Raw genomic sequence first — 18143 nt, forward strand, 5'->3', positions numbered from 1 at the left:
AAAATATAAAATTTCCTCAGGATATATTACACATAACTGAACATTTCTTAAATCTCTTGGAAACTGAGGAGTCTACCAATGAAACAGAGAAGCTCCCTGGCTTTAAGAAAATCAAACAGATACCTAGTAATAAAACAAATTCACTTGTAGACATTGGTATAATGTGGACATCATTGCAGCCATTAAATTACATTTTGTTTTCATTAACAATCTTCTCATTTATATTTGGCTTTAAGCTTAGGCCCTTCAATTCATCTTTCTGATTACTTCATTAATCAGTATCCTTTCTTAGTTACCTTATCTTTTTAACTTTTAAAAGTCATATTTTGATTATTTTGCCTCTTGTCTGTTTTTTGGTCAACTCATCTCTAACAATTTCATGAATACATTATGTCATGTCTAAATCTTCTAAAATTGTAAAATTATGTTTGGATTTTCTGTCTCATCATGCTTTAATATCTAGTACAAGGTTTTATGCAAAATGAAGATGCCATGAGGGCTATAAATGATTATCTACAACCTTGTCATTATAGATATTCCCACTTTTAAGGATGTATTTGGTTGTTCATTTCTAACTACTATAACTTATTTTCCCACATCCCGTAGGCTCAAACATGGCAACCATTTCTAAAAAACAAGTTAGATTTAGATATAAATACAGAAACCCCTTTTGCCATTAGATGTGATTTGCTTGTTCCTCTGGTACAGCAACAAAGATTTATTCCTTTATCTTTATCATCTTCTTGCGCCATCAGCAAAATGACCCCTAGAAAAGTACCTGATGTGAAAGAAAATAAAGCAGTTTTCATGTGATTCACTCCCATCCCTCCCAAATAAGGGGCCACTCCTGAGCAAAAATAAGGCAGATGACATGGTCTATGAGAACTGCACCTTTGAAAAAACTTTGCTCAGCAAAATTGCCCAGATATTTGTTAGATGGAGAGGCTTTATTAAGGAATGGTTTTAGAAATGATGTCCCTGATTTAGGGTTGCCTTGGTACACAAACGTATAATTAATGGATATATTACCAAAAACTCCAAGAAGAATGTCATGCACCTCTCTAGAATACATAATGGAAACGCTTCAGAACCCAACGCTCACAACTGTGTAGGTTAACATGCCAAATTCATTAAAGATATAACCTATAATTTTGGATGAGAAATTGGGGAACATGTTAAAGGAAGGAAGGAATTAGAGATATATAGATGATATTACAAATACTTTACTGCTTTGCCTGAACTTCTTAATTGCTAATATGTCTGAAATCATTAGTAAAGCTTGCTATTTTAGAAGATCTCTGATTTCTATGAGTCTGATTGAACAATCAAATTATTTATGTTAGCTCAGTTGATATGATGGGCCAGGTTGTCTTTAAAATTCATGAAAAACAGTAGCTAAGGCAGTTTGGGGCAAGAAAAAGGAGGGGATGAGAAAATATGATGAAAATCTGATATTTGGATAACTGCCTATTCATTCTTAATGTGAAGTAGACAAAAAGTTGAGGCAGGTAGCCAGGAAAAATCTTGCCACTGAAATGAGGAGAAAGTAGATTTCCATCTGAAGGAACTGGGTAGGTGGATTGACAGGGTGTTACCGGCAGTGGAAAAGATAGAAACCATTTATATTGTTTGGCTCTTGCCAAGTTAGCAATTCTAACTCAGCCTCCCGAGTAGCTGGGACTACAGGAGTGCACAACTACGCCCAGCTAATTTTTGCATTTTTAGTAGAGATGGGGTTTCATCATGTTGGCTAGGCTAGTCTTGAACTCCTGACCTCAGGTGATCTGCCCGCCTGGGCCTCCCAAAGTGCAGTGATTACAGGCATGAGCTACTGCACCCCGGCCAATTTCACTTGTTTTAAGCAACATAGTTTGAGAATTTTTTAATGGCAGTTCCGGGAACTAACACAATGGCTATGTTGCTAATTTTAGATTCTATTTAATGAAAGGGACCTTTTGCATGGGCAATTTATTCCCAAGTAGTTGCAGACTTCTGTAAGAAGATGCTTTTAGTGTTATTACACTTAATTTTCTTCAGTTGTTTGTAGTATGAGGATGATAGAATATACTAATAGAGAGAAACTTTTAGTGGTCAAGATAGAAGATCAAACCATCCACAGCAGTCCTTTAAAACAAAGCCTAATTCAGAGCTAGGCCCTAACTATCTTCAACTCTGTGAAGGCTGAGAGAGATGAAGAAACTGCTGAAGAAAAGTTGGAAGCAAGCAGAGGGTGGTTCATGAGGTTTAAGGAAAGGTGCTATCTCCATAGCATAAAAGTACATAATGAAACAGTAAGTGCTAATGGAGAAGCCTCAGGAGCTTATCCAGAAGATCTTGCTAAGATCACTGATGCAGGCTAGTTTGAGACTAGCCTGGCCAACATGATGAAACCCTATTTCTACTAAAAATGCAAAAAATTAGCCAGATGTGGTCGCGGGTGACTGTAATTTCAGCTACTCGAGAGGCTGAGGCAAGAGAATTTCTTGAACCCGGGAGGCGGAGGTTGCAGTGAGCCGACATCATGCCACTGCACTCCAGCTTGGGCGAAAAGAGCAAAACTATGTCTCAAAAAACAAAACAAAACAAAACAGAAAGAAATTGATTTCATCATAGTTTTAGAGGCTAAAAGCTTTCTATTGAAAGAAGATGTCATCTAGTACTTCCATAGCTAGGGAGAAATCAATGCCTGCCTTCAAAGTTTCAAAGGACTGGCTGAATATCCTCTTAGCTAACATAGCTGATAAATTTAAGTTGAAGCCAATGCTCACTTACCATTCCAGAAATCCAAGGGTCCTTAACAATTATGCTGACTCTACCTGTACATTATAAATGGAACAACAAAGCCTGGATGACAGCATATTTGTTTGCAGTTTGGTTTACTGAATATTTTAAGTAAATTGTTGAGACCTACTGCTGAGAAAAGAAAGTATTCCTTTCAAAATATTACTGCTCATTCACAATACATCTAGTCACCAAAGAACTCTGATGGAGATGTAAAAGGAAGGAGACTAATGTTTTCATGTCTGCTAACACAACATTCGTCAGCCCATGGATTAAGGAGTGATTTCAACTTTCAAGTCCTATTATTTAAGAAATATATTTTGTAAGGCTATAGCTGCCATAGAGCAGCTTAATCATTTATCTGATGAATCTGGGCAAAATCAATTGAAAACCTTCTGGAATGGGTACCCTTTTCCAGCTGCCATTACAAACATTCGTGATTCACGGAAGGAGGTCAAAATATCAACACTAACAGAAATTTGGAAGAAGTTGATTCCAACACTGATGGATGACATTGAGGAGTTCAAGATGTCAGTGGAGTAAGTAACCACAGATGTAGTAGAAATAGAGAACTAAAATTAGAAGTGGAGCCTGAAGATGTGACTGAATTGCTGCAGTCTTATGATAAAACTTTAACAGATGAGAGATTGCTTCTTATGGATGAGCAAAGAAAGTAGTATTTTGTGACTTAATCTACTCCAGGTGAAGATGCTGTGAATATTGTTAAAATGACAACAAATAATTTGGAATATTACATAACTTAGTTGGTAAAGGAATGGCAGGGTTTGAGAGGATTGACTCAAATTTTGGAAGAAGTTCTGTGGGTGAAATGCTACCTAACAGCATTGCATGCTCAGAGCAATCTTTTACGAAAGGAAGAATAAGTTGATCCTGCAAATATCATTGTTAGTTTGCTTTAAGAAACTGCCACAGTCACCCCAACCTTAAGCAATCGCCCCCTTATCAGTCAGCAGGCATCAATATTGAGGCAAAATCCTCTATAAGCAAAGAGAGTATGACTCACTAAAGATTCAAATATTGATAAGCATTTTTAGCAACATTTGAAAATTAAAATATGTACATTGTTTTTTAGACATAATGTGATTGCACACAAACTATGGTATCATGTGAAATTAATTTTTATATGCTCTGGGAAACAAAAAATTTGTGTGACTCACTTTATTGCAATATCTGCTTTATTGTGATGCTCTTGAACTGAACCCAGAGTATCTCCGCAGTATGACTGTATTTCATAATATATAGGGGATATAGGTGGTACTCTGAAAGAGAAGAATGTAAACTGGGACAGTATGAAGCACCATTATGGAGGTATTCAAGATAAGGGTCAAGTTATGAATTGAAAAGTTTGACTAGGGAGATCATCTGATGGTTATATAATGTTACCTTTCTTTTGAGAGCACAATTTGGATGGATATTACGAATGAATGAGGAATATTGCCTTTTCCATTTTCATCGGAATTATCAACGAATTTCACTCTTCACCCAGTTTCAATGAGCTCACCTATGAATGTAAACTAGAAATGACAAGTCCCATGTGAGAAGAAAAGACCTGGGGAGTCATGTTACTAAGTAAGAGTTCTAATTTGTGAGTCTGATTTGATGATATGATTATTTGCATTAGCTCAGTAACCATAATTGTTTATTCCATAGCAGCGTAAAAATCATCAATATGAAGTTGATTTTTCATCATCAATATATTGAGATTAAAACAAATTACCACTGGAGGAGATGGCAATGCATGATTATCCTTCTGAGGGAAATTGTGAGCATTTAAGAGCAAATATTTAATTGCATGTTAATGTACAGTAAACACTAGGGAAAATATACAGATTTTTTAATAGAAAATAGCTTGCATATAATACTTAGATTATGACTTATATAACATTTATGTAATGTCTTCATTAGTTTGAATCCATGGGTAATTTTTTTTAAAAAAGATCTATAACTATCATTTTGATATAATAGCTCCAAATCTGGATCTGCACTGTATATTGTGAGGTAGAATTAATTTTCTGCACAGAAATAGCAATACCTCCTATAATTCTTGCCTGTGTTCCATTCTCATTACTAGGTAAGAGTGGGGATGAGGTGGGGAGACAACATCCTTATGAATGTTTCACTTCTATACTTTTCAGTCCTTAAGACTTTGCTTTCAATCTGCCCTGTGGGTGAGTTGAATAAAAAGTTTTTTAGTTTTTATTTTTGATTAAAAGAGAAGAAAATTTATCCTGTAAGGTGATAAATCATTCCCCAAAACACTGTGTAAAGTAGTACTATATATAGAGTCTGAAAAAAAGTTGTGTTTTCATGGAATTATTTCAAGATTGTCAAAACTAGATTTTTTTCAGTAATTACTTATGACATATAATTTGGATGATATTTAAAATTTCTATTATGAATAACTGAGATTTAATTAAGGACTTTATCTAATTAGTACTGATAAGCATAACTTTGATTTACACATTCAGAAGACAGTTTCAATTTAAAGTATTGAATTCCCTTTATAGATGTTTGATTACAATTTAGATTGAGGTGATAACATTTTTAATCTGTTTTTATTTTGCAAGTTTTAAAAGCCATATTTTAGTTAGTAATAATCATTTAGATTTTCTGCAACTCTGTTTAAATGCATAGCCTATTAAAGGAATAAAAAATGGTGACATAAAAGTTTTAAAATGCTATGTATATGAAACTAGAGTTTATAACCTCCATAAACTCTAATTTAATATACATATCAAGTTTTGATTATTCAGGTAAATGTATAAAACAAATTTGAGGGATGTTTTTACTCATTATACCAAACAAAATAATCTATGATATGTATATTATTATTCTGAGGAATAAAAGTAAAATTCCAAGCCTCTCACCCAACAGAATGAACATACTTTTGGCTTAGGAAACCTCAAGAAATCTTGGAAGCTGTGTTACTGGCCATGATGGGACAAGAGGTTGGACACACCTCATTATACCCCCTCATCCCTAACCGCTATTAAGTATTGCTTCTTACGGATTAAACAGAAGCCAGCCATTCTGAAAGACTCCACACCTCCTGATGCTTTCCCTCCTTGTCTGCAGTTTCAACACAACTAACCAGTATTTCTTTCTTATAAGACCATCAACCACTGAGTGGTTCTGGTAAGTCTATGGAGGATGCACAGTGAGGTTTTTTTGTGTCCTGTTTTTCACCTTTTCACATCAGAGGGCCAAAATCTCTACCCTCAAATCATGCTAATGCTGCAATGTGACCCATGGAGAGGCACGAAGCTCAATTGTACATATGCATGCTTGTCCTATCATAAATATTCATTACTCTTCTTATAGCTTATGAATATGTATATTTGGCCACCCCATTCAGCATAAATCCCTGTCTTGTTCTCCCAATCCTTGAAGTGCCTGTTTATAACCTCGAGCCAGAGGCTATGCTTCCCAGCCTGTCAGAATGGCCATCCTGCAGACTGCAAGCCATTAGGAGAAATAAAGCACTCTTTTTAAAATTTATGAACCTTGTCACTCTTCAGTTGACACTTTTAAGCTGATAGAAAGAACTATTGATATTACTTTTATGCTTAACATTACAAAATGTTTTTCTTTGTAGGAGAGGAATCATGGGTAAAATACATCTTCAAAGGCAACCTAAAATAGAAACAGTTCTTTTGTATGAGGCCGTGTTTATTTAAAGTCAAAGAATAAATAGTTTAAAGTGAATCTTCCATTATGTAGTTATTTTATCTTTATTTTGACCAGTGATTAGTTTGAATTAAATATTTGCTTATAACTTGTCAAGATTATGGCTTGAAAGCAAAATATCTAGATGGACAATTTTTATATAACAAATTAAACAGGAAAATATATTCTTACATTCTTCAGATCCACAAAAATACATTTTCTTCAATTTTGGGAGAATATTCTGCCTTACAGTCTCTTTATTTTATTTTGATCAAAATCTTAAAAGCAAAGAGGTATTTTTTATTTTTTAGTAAATGAAAGAGTAAAAACATGATGATGAATTCAAATGTCAATCAGTCTCTAAGAAAGATTAAAAAAAAAAAAAAAAAGAACATTTGTGGCAAAATAAAAAGTACACGTATTCTTTCCAAAGGGGACATGTACTACTCAGTGCAGAGAAAAAAGTCCCTGGCAAATATTTACTTACAGACGCTATAACTGTGCTAGTTTTTTCTACATTTACCACTGCAGATACTTCTGTACCCTTTTCTGCTCTACTCTCTGCTCTGGAAAACACTCTTGTGAATTATACCTATTGAGTTCACTTTCCCAGTGTTTTTGGTTGAATTGGGAAACAAAAGAGCCATTTGTGGGAGGAAAGAGAGACCAAAGTAATTATTTTTGCCTCCCTTTTCTTGCCAGGCTGAGGTTTTGGCAGTAGCTGCTCCTTTTGGAATGCACATCTCCTGCAAGTACAATCTTTGCTTGTATCTGGTTACCTCTGTCCTCCTTCCCATTGAAGACCCGGAGTTGGGAGTAAGAGCTTCCTATTCATGACAGCTCCTGGGTGAATCACCATTGCATGTTGTTTCATTTAACTCTACCTAGACCTCTGTAAATAGCTTCTTCCTTAAACTTCTTTCAACTAACCCTTTGATTGCACCATCTATTTCATGGTGGGACTCTGAATGATACAATAATTATAGTTAATGTACTTTGGTTGATTCTTGACTATGTAGGAATGAGGGCTCTATTTTGCTGTGCCTTCTACATATTTATTAAAATGTGTAATTCAAATTTTTAAACATATAAGCAGAAAAGTGCACATATCATATTTCTATAGCTTTATGACTTTTCACAAACTTTATATATCCACATGATCCACACTGAAATCCGAAAGCCAAGGATTACCAGGTCCCCAAATGTCCCAATTGTGCTTCCAGTTACTACTCTCTTAAGTGTAATGTCCTAGTTTTTCTAACTGCATGAATTTGTCTTACATCTTTTTGAACTTTATATAAAGGGAGTCACTCAGCATGTACAATTTAGCCTATGCTTTTCAATTCATATTGTTAAGTATAATTGAATTAATTTATTGTCATTGCTTGGTATTCCAATGCAATTTATCTTTTTTAATGGATTTTGGGTTGCTTCCAGTTTCCTGCTACTATGAGTAAAACAGCTATAAGCACTCCATGCTTATTTATTTTTAGCAGATATGTATTATCAGAATTGTAGGTCAGAAATAAGGATAGCATGGGTTTGTGATAGTATTTTGTGCAGCCTGGGTTATTTTTGAGAAGGGTAAGGAAAGAGGTTCTGTTCTAGATTAGGAGTTGTCATAAAATTATGGCAAATAAGGATTTGTATCTTAATCATTTTTAATCTAGAAGGTAAGACAAAAAAAGTAGCATAGTATTGTCCTATGTAAAGAGGCAGTGGTCAGTCATTTGGCCAGGAGACAGAGAAATTTAGTAATTTTTATGATTGTATTATGTCCTTTTATTTGGTTTTGTTCCATTATGGTCATGGAATGATGCCATCAGATGTTGATATTCTGTGAAATCATTTATATTCAGCAGGGAACATCATGGACTGCTGTTATTTGCCAAGCCAATTACCAGTTGTCAGCTGTCAAGGCTGTTTTGTTATTTCTTAGTTTACCATTTTGGTCAAAGGCAGATAAAGTCAAGCTCCATTATATTAATCTATAGTGTTCAGAACTACACCATTGCCAAAATTCTATTGACTAGGAGGCTGTTTAACAGATGTTGTTTGCAGTTGAACTAATGTTAGTCCACCCTGATCCTTTCGTTTCAGAGTGAATTATTTAATCATCTGATATGCCAATAACTCTGAATAATTCTGGCTAGAATGTATCAGAAAACTGCAATGCAGGCAAGTATCAGAAATAAATGATGATTAGTTCTTATAATAGGTCTTGAAACCAGGGGCCTAGATGACTAACCACATACTAACAAAATATGTTGTAAAGACTAGCTTATATGTTCTACAGATTAAGTTGTAGGTTGTATAAATCCTTTTCTATATCAACTTGCAATAAGGAAAAGCCCATGAACAGGGATGAAATTCCAAAGCACATAGGAATACTGAAGAAAATTTGACAGTCAATCAAGTACTCGGTGAAAAGTCAAGGCTTCGCAAAGTTTTCAGAGTTTAAATATGTGATAACACAGTAAGCTTGCTATTTTTAATTTCTGTTTTTAAATGTGAACCAGTAACAAAGAACAATCAAATCAGAATTATTCAAGGTGTTCTTCAAGAGTTTTGAATGAGGTATATATTATTTTATAAAAGAGGTTAAACAATAGTAGTATTTTCCTTTCTGAAGAAGGAAAAGGAGAGTTGTCGAGTTCAGACTGTTGCAGTGATGAATAAGGATATTTAAAGGGGATAAAAACAATGAGGGAATTGACTAATCTCCAGAGTGTTTCAATTATCCCATAAAGTATATTAAATTTAAGTTCAATAGATAAAAAACTTCAACCTAAAAACCAGAAAACAAAATCCATCTTTATGCTTAGATATGAATATACTGCCTTTAGCATGAAAAGTGTATACTTCTTGAAACACATTAGTATACTTTATACATAATTAACTTTAGAAGACTGCATTTTTTTTTGTTTGTTTGTTTTGTTTTTTGGAGGTGATGTCTAGCTCTGTCACCAGGCTGGAGTGCAGTGGCTCAATCTTGGCTCACTGCAACCTCTGCCTCCCAGGTTTAAGTGATTTTCCTGCCTCAGCCTCCCGAGTAGGTGGGACTATAGCTACGTGCCATCACACCTGGCTAATTTTGTATTTTTATTAGAGACAGGGTTTTACCATGTTGGCCAGGCTGGTCTTGAACTCCTGACTTCAAGTGATCTGCCCGCCTCAGCCTCCCAAAGTGCTGGGATTACAGGTGTGAACCACCGTGCCTGGCATTGATCTTCTTTTAGGTTTGTTTCTTTAACTTTTTATTTTGAGATAATCATAGATCCACATGTACTTGTAAGAAATATCATGGAGAGATGTGGTATTCACTTCATTCTGTTCCCTCCCATTGTAACTTACTGCATAACCATAGTACAATATCATAGCCAGGATATCGATACCAATATAATCAACCAACTTGAGATTTTAAAATTTTACATGCACTCACTTCTGTGTGTGTGTATGTATTTAGTCCTATGCAGTTTTATAACATGCAGATTTATATCACCACCACCACAGTTAAGATATAGAACCATATTATTAAAATAATCGCTTGTGCTACTATTTTACACTCACAGTCAATTCTTTCCCCAATCTTATATTTAATTCCTTGCAATTATGTAACAATACAGTATATAGCACTGGATTTTTTTTCTCAGCATGATTCCTTTGGGATCTATACAAGGTTGCATATATCAATAGATTGTTCTTTTTCATTGCTGAGTAATAGTCTATGGTATGTATATACCACAGTGTGTTTCACCATTTACCCACTGTAGGACATTTGAGCTTTTCCCAGTTTTTGGCTAGCTATTCATGTTCAGATATGAACCTACTTTCATTTTCTTTTTCTGGGCTAAATATCCAAGTGTACAATTATGCCCAAGTCACATAGTAAGCACAGTGGTAGTTTTGTGAGAAACAGCTGCAATTTTTTCCTGAATGTCTGTACCATTTTACATTCCCACCAGCAACTTATGTGTGTTCCAGTTTTTCCAAATTTTCACCAGCATTTATGGCTACCATTATTTTTTATTTTACTTTAGCCATTCTGATGGTTTTGTAATATCTCATTATAATTTTATTTGCATTTTCCCAATGACTAATTATTTTGAACGTCTTTCTATGTGATTATCTTATTTATCAAAAATATATTATGAAGTCTTTCTAATATAATTTGTCAACATCTCTATTATTATACTAAAATTTAAAGACTTTAGAAACCATTTAAAATCCCCAAGTGGGCCGGGCGCGGTGGCTCAAGCCTGTAATCCCAGCACTTTGGGAGGCCGAGATGGGTGGATCACGAGGTCAGGAGATCGAGACCATCCTGGCTAACACGGTGAAACCTCGTCTCTACTAAAAAATACAAAATACAAAAAAAAAAAAAAAAAAAAAAAAAAAAACTACCTCGCCAGGCTAGTTTTTTTGTAGTTTTAGTAGAGACGGGGTTTCACCGTGTTAGCCAGGATGGTCTCGATGTTCTGACCTCGTGATCCGCCCGTCTCGGCCTCCCAAAGTGCTGGGATTACAGGCTTGAGCCACCGCGCCCGGCCAAAAGTCTCTGTCTTTTAATTAGAGTGATTATATGATTTGTATTTAATCAAGTTCACTTATGATGGAGTTTAAACCTATCATCTTTCTTTTTGTTTTCTTTCGCTTCTTCTGTTTTTTGGTCCTCTTTTTTCATGTTTTTCACACTTCTATGATGTGAATATTTTGATTTCATTTAACTTTCATTAAAGAAATAGCAACTATACTTCTTTGTTTTAAGCAACAAGTTTAAAAGTTTGTTTAAATGAGTAACATCCATTTTATATTTACTATATAATTACAATTTCTCATTATCTGTATTCATTTGTTAGAAAATTTTATCCAGCATCATTTTTTCTCTTTAAAATTTTCTTTAGCATTATTTAATACAAGTTTGTTAGAAATGAATGGTTTAACACTGTTTTAAGGTGGTTCATTTTGCCTCTACTTTTAAAATGCTCTGTTGAATGTATGCTTCCAGTTATTTAGTTTTTTCCAGAATTTTAATAATATTGCTCTATTATTTTTCTAAATCTCATAGCTTCTGATAAGAACTCTGCCGTCATTCTTATATTTTCTTTTATGTATAATATGTTCTACCAACCTCCTTTGATTGTTTTTCAGATTTTCTTTTTTCTTTTTCTTTTTTTTTTTTGAGATGGAGTCTCGCTCTGTCTCCCAGGCTAGAGTGCAGTAGCGCCATCTCGGCTCACTGCAAGCTCCGCCTCCCGGGTTCATGCCATTCTCCTGTCTCAGCTTCCTGAGTAGCTGGGACTACAGGCGCCCTCCACCATGCCCAGCTAATGTTTTGTAGTTTTAATGGAGACGGGGTTTCACCATGTTAGCCGGATGGTCTCCATCTCCTCACCTTGTGATCCACCCACCTTGGCTTCCCAAAATTTTGGGATTACAGGCATGAGCCACTGTGCCTTTATTGAGGGTTTTAGAAATATGATTACATATCTTAGTGTGCTTTTTTTTTCTCCTTAGAGTTTTTTGATTGTCTCAGTTTGTGGCTTTGTAGTTTTTTTCTTCAAGATTAGTAGCATTAAAAATTTTGGGCCATTTTTTTTCTGATTATTTTGTGCTCTCTATTCTCTTTCTTCTCCATGTACACTACTGACACATATTTATACTGCGTAATATTATCCTGCAGGTCATTGATGCATTATTCATTTCTTTTGTAGGCTCTTTTACCTCAACATTTCATGTGGATACTTGATAGTCTCTTTTTGTCATGCAAGTTGAGTATTCCTAATACAAAAATCTGAAATCCAAAATGCTACAAAATCCAAAACACTCCAAATCTGAAACTTTTCAGCACTGAAATGACACTGAAAACAAATGCTTATCCAGGCATTTTGGATTTGGGATTTTCAAATTAGGAATGCTCAACCAGTAAGTATAATGTAAGTATTCCCAAATCTGAAAGAAATCTTAAATCCAAAAACCACTTCTGGGTCCATGCATTTTGCATAAGTGATGCTCACCTGTATTTCTTTTGAATTATATCTCTGCATTTCACTTTGAATATCCTCAAGTTTCCTAACCATCTCTACTTCAGTTTCTAATATGTTATTAATTCCATCTAGTATGATTTTTATCACACATAGTTTTCATCTCTAGAAGTTTAATTTTAGTGTTTTAAAAACTTTTCTCCCCTCATCATATTCATGGGTTTCTCTATCTTCTTGAAAGATAGTTTATATTTGTAATAGTTGATTTTACTTACTTGCCTACTAATTCTATAATTTATGTCGTTTCTGAGTCAGAAACTATTCACTAATTTTCCTCCTGGTTATGAGTTATATATCGTTTTGTTTTTTGAATGCTTATAAAGTAGTTATTTGATTCCAGAATTATTAATTTTACCTTGCTGGCTGTAAGCTTTCATTTTTTCTATAAATATTGCTGGGCTTTATTCTGTGGTACAATTAAGTTTCTTGCTTTCAGCATAATCTTTTCAGGATTTGTTTTTGAACTTCCTAAGAGTGAGTCTATAATAGCTTTTAGTATAGTAGTGTTTGGTCTCACAAATGAGGAAAAACAGTTCTGAGGACTCTATTCAATAATGTCTAATCTATTAGGAGAATTTTTTGCTGCAGCTGATGGAATCATGTACATTTACTTTAGCTGATGGGATCTGTGTACATTCCAGTATTTGTATTGTGACATTTTATTGTTGTTCTTTCCCTGGCTTTGGGTCACTTTTTTCACATACATGCACGAAATAGTACTCAGCCAAAGGCTTGAAGGGACCCTTCTGCAACTCCTGGAACACACACTCTCTCTCTGTGTCTCTTTGTGTAACTTTTTCCTCTTGAGTATTTTGTCTCTCTCATGCCAGCCAGGTTGTTCTCTTAGAACCATATTTTTTCTTTATAATTTAAAAGGCTGCTTCTTCCACTCTGTGCTGTGCCCAGAAACACTCTTCAGACAGTAAGATGAGTTAATTGTAGATCTCTCTTCATTTGTTTCTCTTATCTAAGGGATGACTTTGCTGCCAGTTGTCCAATGTCTTAAAACTATTGCTTCCCATATTCTGCCTCATTTTTTAGTTGTTTAAAATGAGACAGTGTCTCATAACTCAATCATAGCTCAGAGTGGAATTTTCTAAGGGTGTATGTTAGACACCATTAATTTAAGTAAGGTCTAGTTTTTCAGTTTCGTTTTTGATGTTAACGTTTTTGTCTCTTATTTTTTTCTTAGAAACTATGTGTAATCTAAGATTCTAAGGGTGTTCTCATATATTTATTTCTATAACTGTATTTTTCACATTTATATTCATGATCTATTTCACATTAATCTTTATAATAGTATTGATGGTGATTTAATATGGGATTATTTTATTTCAACCTATAAAATTACCTAAACTTAATTCTGAACAATCCAATAATTTTTTGACAGTTTATTTGCATTTATTTCTGTCTGTCCTTTAATAGACAGCATTAGAAATTTTCACTCTTGGCTATAATGGAGTAAGACAGATTGCATTTACTCTCCTACTTTACACAACTAGAAAAATATAAATATATATATAAGTTGATTATTTACATTTAAAAAACAGATGATGTTTATTAGCTCAATTCCATTCACTCATACTTTGTATAGAGCCAAGAGTTCTCTAGATCTAAGTAAATTATCTACTTTTTTTTTTTTTTCCTTTGAAGCCCAGTCATTCTTTTTCTCAATCTAGTTCAATGAAATTTAATTTGGCTGTATTTTAGTTGACCATATGGATCTTCCAAAAACATTAATTGTTGAAACAAGTCCTATTTATCTTTAGTTGCATTAAAAATTTATATTTATCATAAATTGAGTGGTTTAATATATTTTTATGTGCTTAAGAGCCACTTTATTTCTCTTACCTTTTTTTTTTTTTTTTTTTGAGACGGAGTCTTGCTCTGTGCCCCAGGCTGGAGTGCAGTGGCGCGATCTCAGCTCACTGCAAGCTCCGCCTCCCCGGGTTCACGCCATTCTCCTGCCTCAGCCTCCCGAGTAGCTGGGACTACAGGCGCCCGCCACCTCGCCCGGCTAATTTTCTTGTATTTTTAGTAGAGACGGGGTTTCACCGTGTTAGCCAGGATGGTCTCAATCTCCTGACCTCGTGATCTGCCCGTCTCGGCCTCCCAAAGTGCTGGGATTACAGGCTTGAGCCACCGCACCCGGCCTATTTCTCTTACTTTTTTGTGTGCCATTTGTTTATAAATTTTGGCAATATTTTTATGTCTTAATTTTTGATATTTTATTTATTAATTTATAGTAGCTCTTTGTATTTCTTTTTTTTTTTTTTTTTTTTTTTTTTATGAGACGGAGTCTCGCTCTGTCGCCCAGACTGGAGTGCAGTGGCGCGATCTCGGCTCACTGCAAGCTCCGCCTCCCGGGTTCACGCCATTCTCCTGCCTCAGCCTCCGGAGTAGCTGGGACTACAGGCGCCCGCCACCACGCCCGGCTAATTTCTTTTTGTATTTTTAGTAGAGACGGGGTTTCACCATGTTAGCTAGGATGGTCTCGATCTCCTGACCTCGTGATCCGCCCGCCTCGGCCTCCCAAAGTGCTGGGATTACAGGCTTGAGCCACCGCGCCCGGCCAGCTCTTTGTATTTCAAAGAAAATAGCCCCTTGGCTCTGATATTAGTTGTAGATATTTTAAATTCCTATTTTAAAATAAAATGTTAAATAAAATAACCTCTTTAGTATTAGTTGTAGATATTTTAAAATATTATTTATATTGTAACTTTTCTTTAAGTGTGCCTACAATTATTGTAGGAGAAAAATGGAAGTAAATAAAGAAATTTGAGAAATTTGAGGGCAACTATTAAAGATACTGGGAATGAACACTAAAGGATCAGAAAGATGCCTTATGATACTTGCAAAGGTTTTGGAGTCAGATTATGTAGGTTTCAATCTGGGATCTACCTCTTATATTGTAGGTTTAGACAAATTGCTAAATGTTACTTGTCCCAATCTTCTCATCTACAAAATGGAAAAATTATTGCACAAGCCTCATGGAAAAACAACTTTAACATGGATCATTGAATGTGCTTTGTCAGCTATTTATGAGTGCTATTTATGTTAGCTATTTATGAGTGCTTCTTGTATACTGAAATTTCACATAGGGGAAGATGTCAGAGGAATAAAATCTTAGATTTAAAAATTCTTAAAATATCTTTCAGAATAAAAATTTTTGAAGCTGACTTTAAATTGAGTTAAGGCTGCCAAAATACTATTATAAAGGGTATTTTAAAATCTCCCTCAATTGAATAATTGTATGATCTAATTTAAATAGCCTAACTGTTTTATCTCAGGGTTTTATTGGCATAAAAGAGATTCAAATTATTATCACTGTCATTCTTACTGTCATTTGCTTTATCTAAATAGTCATTTCAGACTAGCAGTGTAATAGAGAAACTCTGTTGAGAACCTCATTCCAATTGTAGGCTATTCAAAACTTACTAAAAATGTGTTTCCTTATCTTTTTAATACTTTTTCATAATCAAAACTTTGAAGATTAATTTTAGCCACAATATAATATAAACATTAATTAGTATGTAATACCTTTTACTTTATTTTTCATAGTTTTTTTGTTCACAATTGTGGATTGTAAAGTATGCTAATTACCAGGGTAAATGTCAGATGAATCACAAAAACTGGCTTTAGACACTGATATTATTAATTCGTGTAATTAATTTAGCCATATGATAGCCCCTTCCTACTGTGATAAACACTGAGAATTACATATTTGCCACCCTATTGTAATCTTATTAAAATCTTTTTTTTAAAATTAATTTATTATTATTATACTTTAAGTTCTAGGGTACATGTGCATAACGTGCAGGTTTGTTACATATGTATACTTGTGCCATGTTGGTGTGCTGCACCCATCAACTCGTCAGCACCCATCAACTCGTCATTTACATCAGGTATAACTCCCATGCAATCCCTCCCCACTCCCCCCTCCCCATGATAGGCCCCAGTGTGTGATGTTCCCCTTCCCGAGTCCACGTGATCTCATTGTTCAGTTCCCACCTATGAGTGAGAACATGCGGTGTTTGGTTTTCTGTTCTTGTGATAGTTTGCTAAGAATGATGGTTTCCAGCTGCATCCATGTCCCTACAAAGGACACAAACTCATCCTTTTTTATGGCTGCATAGTATTCCATGGTGTATATGTGCCACATTTTCTTAATCCAGTCTGTCACTGATGGACATTTGAGTTGATTCCAAGTCTTTGCTATTGTGAATAGTGCCGCAATAAACATACGTGTGCATGTGTCTTTATAGTAGCATGATTTATAATCCTTTGGGTATATACCCAGTAATGGGATGGCTGGGTCACATGGTACATCTAGTTCTAGATCCTTGAGGAATCGCCAAACTGTTTTCCATAATGGTTGAACTAGTTTACAATCCCACCAACAGTGTAAAAGTGTTCCTATTTCTCCACATCCTCTCCAGCACCTGTTGTTTCCTGACTTTTTAATGATTGCCATTCTAACTACCAATGAGTTTCTTCACAGAATTGGAAAAAACTGCTTTAAAGTTCATATGGAACCACAAAAGAGCCCGCATTGCCAAGACAATCCTAAGTCAAAAGAACAAAGCTGGAAGCATCATGCTACCTGACTTCAAACTATACTACAAGGCTACAGTAACCAAAACAGCAAGGTACTGGTACCAAAACAGAGATATAGACCAATGGAACAGAACAGAGTCCTCAGAAATAATACCACACATCTACAGCCATCTGATTTTTGACAAACCTGAGAGAAACAAGAAATGGGGAAAGGATTCCCTATTTAATAATGCTGGGAAAATTGGCTAGCCATAAGTAGAAAGCTGAAACTGGATCCTTTCCTTACTCCTTATACAACAATTAATTCAAGATGGATTAGAGACTTAAATGTTAGACCTAATACCATAAAAACCCTAGAAGAAAACCTAGGTAGTACCATTCAGGACATAGGCATGGGCAAAGACTTCATGTCTAAAACACCAAAAGCAATGGCAGCAAAAGCCAAAATTGACAAATGGGATCTCATTAAACTAAAGAGCTTCTGCACAGCAAAAGAAACTACCATCAGAGTGAACAGGCAACCTACAGAATGGGAGAAAATTTTTGCAATCTACTCATGTGACAAAGGGCTAATATCGAGAATCTACAAAGAACTCAAACAAATTTACAAGAAAAAAACAAACAACCCCATCAAAAAGTGGGCAAAGGATATGAACAGACATTTCTCAAAAGAAGACATTCATACAGCCAACAGACACATGAAAAAATGCTCATCATCACTGGCCATCAGAGAAATGCAAATTAAAACCACAATGAGATACCATCTCACACCAGTTAGAATCTTATTATAATATTATTGCATGAATATCTCATTCATTTAAAATCATCTTTGTAGATACAATATAGCTACATTTATCTAGGTAGCTACCTATGTATCTATCTATCCATTCATCCAGATGCTGCGAGATATTATAAATTACTGTAAGCTAAATATATTCCATGTCTCTTGTTTCCCCCTTAAATGTTGACCTAAATGACATTCATGGGACATTTTATCTTTTGGGGCTCAGAAAGTGATGCCCCAAAGTATGGCATTTCAGGATGCTAAGTACTTCAACCTGAAGGACATTGGAG

General features: G+C 34.9%; 1 long non-coding RNA gene across 1 annotated transcript in view; it reads left to right on the top strand.

Moving 5' to 3' along the window:
- The first annotated feature begins 8507 nt into the window (after positions 1-8507).
- The window catches only part of LOC105468270 (uncharacterized), a 57540-nt gene continuing 47904 nt past the window's right edge, over positions 8508-18143 (top strand). Inside the window, exon 1 of the long non-coding RNA XR_011609589.1 lies at positions 8508-8646. This is a non-coding gene — a long non-coding RNA (uncharacterized lncRNA). The remainder of the gene's footprint in view (positions 8647-18143) is intronic.

Source organism: Macaca nemestrina, chromosome 11 (genome assembly GCF_043159975.1).
Source record: "Macaca nemestrina isolate mMacNem1 chromosome 11, mMacNem.hap1, whole genome shotgun sequence".
Classification (NCBI taxonomy): Eukaryota; Metazoa; Chordata; class Mammalia; order Primates; family Cercopithecidae; genus Macaca; species Macaca nemestrina.